This window comes from Xiphias gladius, chromosome 2 (genome assembly GCF_016859285.1).
Source record: "Xiphias gladius isolate SHS-SW01 ecotype Sanya breed wild chromosome 2, ASM1685928v1, whole genome shotgun sequence".
Taxonomy (NCBI): Eukaryota; Metazoa; Chordata; class Actinopteri; order Istiophoriformes; family Xiphiidae; genus Xiphias; species Xiphias gladius.
Genome location: NC_053401.1, coordinates 6215577 through 6223747, shown reverse-complemented (window position 1 = coordinate 6223747; position 8171 = coordinate 6215577).

Sequence of the window (8171 nt, the reverse complement as noted above, 5' to 3'; positions counted from 1 at the left end):
AGGTGTTCTCATCAAAACGCACCAGCTAATGTATGATGTGGCACATGTATGTAAATCACATTAAAAATTAACCCTCCACTGTTATTTTACAGGACAAACCTCTTGCACGCACATGCATATTAAAACCTTCAGTGACTCGTGTTGTTAGTTCTCAGTCACCGTTTCTTTGGCATCATTAACTTAGACAACTGCATTCAGTAAAATGATAACATAATCACGTAATCACGATACAACTCCAGTGAGAGTCATAATAAAGGATAATGCTGAATTATTTATGAGCCTTATGCCACATTTTAAATCTTATCTGCAAGGCCTTTATAAATTCAACCTCTTCAAAGCTAGAAAAAAAAAAAAACACAAACAAAAAGAAACTCATGAAGATTAATGATTCAAAGACTAAAAATTGGAAGTTTGAGGTGACTCAGTGACATGGTCTCTGATACAGCAGAAAAAAAATACCTCCATCAGCTAGTGAAGAGTGAAGCAGGCGCCATGCTGCCATCTGCTGGTGGAAGAGACCAGTTAGGGTGCCAGGCGGAAACTGGATGGGCTGCTGCACATCGGGGGAAAAAACTATGGGCTAAAATTAGGGTCAATAAGATTTGGATCTTTCTGAGCTTTTTAAACTGATGTTAACAAATGATTCAAAAGTCTGTAGTTGTAGATCAAGATCTGTAGTATAAAAAAAGAAAAATAAAGAGAGAGAGAGAGAGACTGTGCGAATAATAAATCTGTGAACAAATGATATCTATCAGTAGTGAGGTTATACAGAGCCTGAAAAAAAAAATTGCTTTTGTGAACATCTGTGTACAGATACAAAGCAGAAGACTGCACGTGTGACGCTGGAGTTACAAATACAAATGTTGACCCGCTCTTGACACCTGAGGAGCGGCGATCAGAGGGCAGATGGTCCCGCTGCCTTCCTCCGCGTCGCAGGACCTGAAACGTGCCGCGGACGTTCACGATGGAGAACGGCGAGGGGCTCTTCCGCGACCCCCTGTACTACACCTCTCAGGCAACGGAACCATCTGCCCTCTGATTGGACTCTGCTTTGCGATTGGATTGCTTATTGGAAAAAAAAAGGATCAATATCCAGGAGTTCAGCAGATTAAGAACAACAGATACAAATGAACAAACTCATCCTCGGGGAGACACGGTCGTGGCCTCAAATTCAGGATGAGCTGGAGGTTAGGTTAACGCTACCATGTCACGAGTCAACTTCTACTTTATCAACAAAGTTTTAAGGCACACACGCACACCACAGTGCTCGCTGAAATTCTTAGTCACACAGCGGAAGGCCTGAAGCCACGGCTGAGTAACTGTCATATCGATTCCGAGGCTTCTCCTCACCTCTGCCAGCGATTCATGCCTTAGTTATTTTCTCCTATTGATCTCTGTCCTCTCAGCGCTGATCGACCTATCAGCTACCTGATTGAAGATAAATTTCACAGCCGCGTCCCAACCGCGGGCCGTCTACGGCTTAATCCACTTATGCTTCCCTAATTACTGGAGTGTGTCAGAAAACGGAACGCGGTATTATTTAATTCCTCTCTTTTCTCAGATGTGCTCGGCACACTGAAACGACTAATAGTATAGACTACACGCCACACCACACACACCCCTCACCATCACCAACACTCCTCCACAGCTATCGCCTGTGGGCAGCCCCGTGCTTTGCCTTCCAATGAGTCTCTCTCTCTCTCTGACGAGAGCCAAGGATGATCGTTCAGAATGGGAGGCAGCTTGGATAGATATGCAACGGCAGACATGATCCCCTCTGCGGGCAATCAACGGGGTGTCGTTTCAAGGCACGATCACATCAAAAGGGACAGGGGGTTGGGGGAGCTGAGGGGGTGTTTGTCTGGTGGAACAAACACCCCACGGCACAAATCGATGACTTGTGCCGCACCTTATTTGACACCCGCAACGGCGACACACGGACAGGGAGGTGGACAGCAGGAAGTTGGGGACAAACTCTATTTCACACTCTCACTTATTCAGTCACTTGCCTCACCGTCTCTCACAAATCCGTTTTCCTTCATGCAGGAGGGAGCCACGCGGCTGCGTTCTGAGATGAAAGCTACAGACGACATATTGATTTCTGAATTCTCACTTACTGATTTCGTTTCACGGGATAACACCGCTTTTCATCCCACCACACTGCTCTGCTGGAGTAGAGCTGCTTATTTTAGACGCAGGGAATCCTCCATTAAACTTGATCCAAACCATCGACTCACTGAGGGGGAATCTGACAAAAAAGGGAACTGAGTGGTGGAGCATCAAAAACAATGATGTACTTCAAGGGGACATCTGTTCATTTTCTCTACCTCTTTTTTCTATAAAAACCCTGAAAAACACAATTGGCCAGTGCCTGTTTTTTTTTTTTGCTGTGATGAAATCATATTGTGGTGAAGCACACAAAAGTACAGGCACACAGAGACGAAAGCGTCTGATGGACGCCAACCCCGCGTGTCCTTGGTTGATGTGCCGTTTCCACAGCAACATGGGGTCTTTATTCTCATTACATGGAGAGCTGGATTAGGCCAGTGCAGGAGTTCTTTAAATAGGCATTGGCGGTTCACAACAGGCACAAGATTACGCTAACCTTTACCAAACTCTACAATTGCCCGTGTTGCCGCCGCCATGACAGTAATCCTTATTTACAGAACACTTTTTCAGAAAGAAAGCCACAAAGGTGCTTCACACTCTAGAGAAATAAATGAAGAGAACTCGCTGGATGGCAGAGGAGAAGCAGTGACGTGGACTGGTGGTTCAAAAAATAAATAAATGGAAAATGCAAAAATGAATGAATAGATTCAGGCGCAAAGATGCAAGAAAGGGAATAAGTAACAGTCAAGGCAACTGAGATACGGATAAAGACTGAGACCCAAACATATACAAGAGCTTACTGTAGGTAAGAACGGAAAAGGAGTTTGAGAGCGCTGACAAATTACACTTTCACTCGTCTAGTTTAAGTATAGCTTCGTTACGGGATTTATGACTGAGTTTTATTCATGCAAAGACAGACATCGTCTCTGCAGTCACTTCACGGTGACAGAGGAAACAGAAGATTACGTGTGAAGAGGAAGGGGAGTCCACAGACACGCCAGCAGCTCCGGGAGGCTGTGCTTCGACGCAGCGCGGCTTTGAACTGTTTGGTAACGTCAGCCTGTTAACGCGGTCACAGTGACAAAGCAAACAGGCAGGATGTTTACCATGTTCACTATCTTAGCTTGGCGTGTTAGCACGCTGATATTTGCTAATTAGCAAGTTAACACTAGGCTAAACATGAGCCCAATGGGAATGTCATTAGTTTTGCAAGTATTTGGTCATGAACCAAATTATTGGAGAAATAAGTGATTTTGACCTGAGTGTGCTAAAAAGAAAAGTGAAGGGAATCAAGTTATAATTTATTACAATTCATCATGTGGGGGACATGAATTTTTGTATGAAATTCCACAGCTGTCTATCCAAGAGTTGTTTGGACATTTCACTTAAAATGACGTTAATGCCAACCTCACTTAGCGCTCGATGTTTCACTGAATATGTGACAACTTTGATATGCTGGTAGGGAAAACGAAAAGTCAGGGGATCACCAAAGTCAGTAGGTTTCTCCCTCTGTTGATTAAATATGTCTTTACAAAAATTGCATGGCAAACGATCCAATAGTTATTATTTCAGTCACTGGACTTGGCTGAAATTGCCAGAAGACACATATTTATACACACAATTTCTTTTCATTGCAGTTGAATTTTATAGTGGTCATTAGCGTGGTGAAAAAAAAAAAAATAAATAAATAAAGATGCAGCGAAGTTTAGAAGCCTAATTAAGACAGTGATTGTGATAACAGCGTAGGAATAATCCTCTCTCTCTAGAGCAAACAATCCAAGTAATTTTTCAGATTTACTGTAGAGTTTGTGAGTTTGTACGACAAATATACCCAGTGACAGATGTAGCCAGTTTAACAGATTTACCAGGAAAGCCGCTAAACATGCTTTACTTTCAATCCTGATTTTTATGCACACTGCTGGGTTGAGTCATTCTCTCTGAATGTGAGTTGTTCCCCCTCCTACATGACACAATGCAAAACCGCTGCAGATTAATTGTCGGCCGCGGAGCCCACAGGGAGCGCTTTTAGGCTGCCTGTTTTGAAGCCATCCTTTTTCCTTTCTTCTTTTGGCGTCTTGCAAGGCAGATGTTTCAGGGTTAATTTGTGCTCACGCATACCTTTGCTCAAGTATATTTAGGATAACTTAAAATGTTCTATGAATAATTTAGCTCCTCTTCAAGTACAATAAAAAGAAGTTATTCAAGGCGAGGTGAAGGTAGCAACAAGGTTTAATAACTTTTTATAGCTCCAGCAGTCAAATAACTTGACACACACCATAAACTCAGACTATTTATACCAGCATAGTTTGCAGTTTGATTACACATCCTTCAAATGGCTTATTGTGAATTCAGACCCATGACATTTGACACTGTTCTTTTCATTGGTTAGTTAGTATCATTAGCTTGTTTTTCCCCTCTATTTTGACCCTGCTTAGTGTTTAGTGACTAAGTATCACTTCAGTGTGAGTGGTTGAATTTTAAATGTGATCTATACCCTTTTCTGCATATAAAAAGACGTGTTAGTGAGCTGCTGCGGGCTAGAGTGACGCTAGAGTTTTTCAGACAATTTACAGTCGAAGCAGTAAAATGTGATGGAGTCTGGAAAAAGAGGTTGTTCTAATCTTGACATTTCCAGACTTTCAAGAAAGAAAAAAAATGAAAGGTTAATGAGGACGGACTAATTAGTAAAACACAAAACCCCTCTCTCATACAAATAAATAAATTTAAAAAACGGCAAGAAAAACATTTCAAACATCAAATTAATTTCAAATATGCTTCAAAATATACAGAGCATTGCGTTAGTTTAGGCAGAGCACTGATGCCCTTTAGCTGCCTGGCATCAGCTGCTTCATTCATGCTCATTTGTCACCTGATTGGCTACCGGCCGACTAGCATCGTCCAATCACATAATACTCATACAGGTGCACAAGGCAGCTTATACAACTTCTCCGTCTACTGCTGCAATCTCCTCTTAACGTGCCAAGCTTTTAGGATTGTTGGTTTTTACTGACATTTAATGTACACGTATATGTTTACACGTACACGATTAGTTTTACCACCACAATCCTCATTGCTGCTCAGGTTCTTTGAGAGCTTCTGCCATTTCCAACCGTGTAGCCATTTTGTTATAAAATGGTCAATTCCTTTACATAAATGTTGTGACATTTCATAAAAAATACTTGTACTATTATACTTAAGTACTGTAGTCTGACTGTCCAAAATGTAGAGTACGTTGAGATATGTGCTGTAATCATGTTTTGGAAAAGAGTGTATTTCCAGTGTGCAAAATATCAGTATAATGCAAAAGAGTGTTTTATGTGAAAGTTATACGATGTATGTCAACTGCCCAAAACACAGACAGTATTAGAATGTCAACATATTAGGAAAAATGTCATCTTTTAATGCTCATTTTAACTATGTTGTATTGTTGTAACTTTACTATGATTACTATTATATAAATTGTGTTTCAAGAACAAAAAATAAATAGTAATAAATGTTACCTACATCTGTAAATACATTTTTTTTTTAGAGTTTAATATTCATATTTCAGTAGTCTCCTTGAATGTTGTGATGTAAATGCATTTTATATTTGCTGCATGGCACAGACTCACTCTCTCTCACACACAGTCACACACAGTCACACACACTCACACACAGACACGCACAGATATATATACCCCCCATGGCCACCCATCATCTCTTCCACACTGCTTAGTCACAGATGAGATTATCAGCGGGTTGTGGGTGGGGGCTGACTCATATGGGAAACATCAATCGGAGCTGTGCCGACGTTAAGGTGCTGCGACACCAGCTGCATCTTCAACCAACTGGACCTGTAGGAAGCGACAGGGGTCTAATCAAATAGGATCGGAACGCCTCTGCGAAACTGCCACAGTTATGACATTACAGCTCAGGAAATTTGCATTTACCGGGAGCCACAGTGTGAGCTCATACTTAAGACCGATGCAGTGTTGGGGATGTTTCTCTAGAGGGAGCTATGAGTAAGGAAGCCAGGGCTGATTGTGCTGTATGCAGGAAGGGAATGACACACTGTAAAAGTAGCACAAATATCTAATATAAAAACATGTTTAACACATTCAATCCATACATTTGACTAAATGTAGGGATTAAATTACAGACTACAGAACAATAACCAACAACAACAACAACAACAATTCTGTTTTGATACAATTTCAAAGATGTCCAACTTAACAAATACGTCTTACTTTTCATTCATTTCTTCTTAAAACAAGTGGAAAAAGTGAGATGACTCCATTTTTATCACTTTCTGATGACTCACAGTCTGTGGAAACAAGGTAGAAAAAAAAATAAATTGATTTGAATCAAATGAAACAAAATTTGACCCGTTAGTTTTTAAAAAAAAGGTAATGTACATCGTAACAGGTAAAAATCGCCCTGCAATAGAATACTTTTGCCTTTTTCAGAAAAGCGACATTAGGAAAGTCGATTAAACGGCCAGTTAATCTGGATGATAAGGTTGTAGTGCAGCTGCCTGCTAATGTGCAGGGACACCACATGAAGCCATTAAGTGGACACTGGCCATGGTGTATCTTCTCTGACACTGTTTACTGTTGACAGTCAGCCCCTCCTCCTTTCTCCCTGTTAGATCACACACTGCTTCGGCTCAGCCGCCCCGACAGCAATTTCCGGATACAAAGATGAGGCGGGCATTTGTGTGCGTATGTTTGTGGGTTGATGGGTGTGCGGCTGTGCAATCACAGACCGATAAATAATTTAAGCCAGTTTTCTGGCATAAAACATGAGGGAACAGAAATGATTTCAAAGGACACAGAGGGAGAGAGGCTGATAATTGCGGCTCCTATTGATTATGCGCTTTGCCTCCGAGGAGATTTTTTCCTTTTGTAATTAGGCATCGGATTCCACTGGAAGTGCCTCTAAATGACCATTTACAGGATTAAATATAGATGAGTGCTGGCCTGAACCCTGCACACCCCCACTCCCAGTTCCATTAACAACTATGTCTCTCTGTGTTTCACTTCGCCAGCTGATGAATACAGATGGCGACATGCATTCAGCTTGAAAGCAGTTCCATTAGCATATTTACTATACATAGAAACATTTGTGCTTTCGAGTGGATGAATCTGAAAACTCTCTTCTTCTTCTTCTTCTTCCACTGAGTCAGAGCAGGTGGTTAGGTCAGGTACCGTTTTGAGAAGACGCCCCTGCACTGGAATGAAACGCGAGCCAATGGAAGTGCGGTTGCCTTAATTGCGAAACGTGGGACCAAAGAGTAACTTCACGCCATGATCTTATGAATAAGGAGTGACTCATTCACAGTGAGAGCAGCAGAAGGCTGCTGCCCACAGAGAGACACAACTACTGATAACTTTTGGATAACATAAATTCGGTCCGATATACCCTGAACATGACCACAGCAACAAGTTATTTTTGTACAGGTAACAGGATATTGCAAGTTGTTCGGGTAACGTTGTGTTACTTTTAACACGTTGGTGGGTCTCGTCCAAAGTTTCACTTAAAAGCGCTCATGTGACTGACGCTGGACCTTTGTTGTTCTCCTCAGCAGTGGGCACTCAGGAATGTTAAGAGGATGTAAATACACTGTTTAATCCCAAACATCCTCATGAAAGGCTGCAGGGCTGTTCTCACTGGACTATTGTTCAGACTATAGGAAGGGAGAGAGAAAAAGACAGAGAGAGCACACAGTAGACCTGTTTTGAAACTCAGACCGACACTCAATGTGCCCTTTATTTGTTATTAAACTTGTAACACGTAAAACACAGAAACTTACAGTAAACCGACAGGCGGATGGACCAGTGGGTCTGAACCTTTTCGCCTTATCACCCTTTAAAATGAAATTCTATTCTATCGAGTTGTGATTCTTCCCTCTCCGATAACTTTGTTTGCATAGTTTTTCAAGGACAAAAGAGGTAAAAAATGATTTAGCATGATAATAAACAACATTTTCAGTTGACATAGACATACCTTAAAGCCTGACTATTTAACTTTTGAGAGAAGAAATAACTATTTGTTCTTCTGACAAATGAAATGTTAATGGTCAA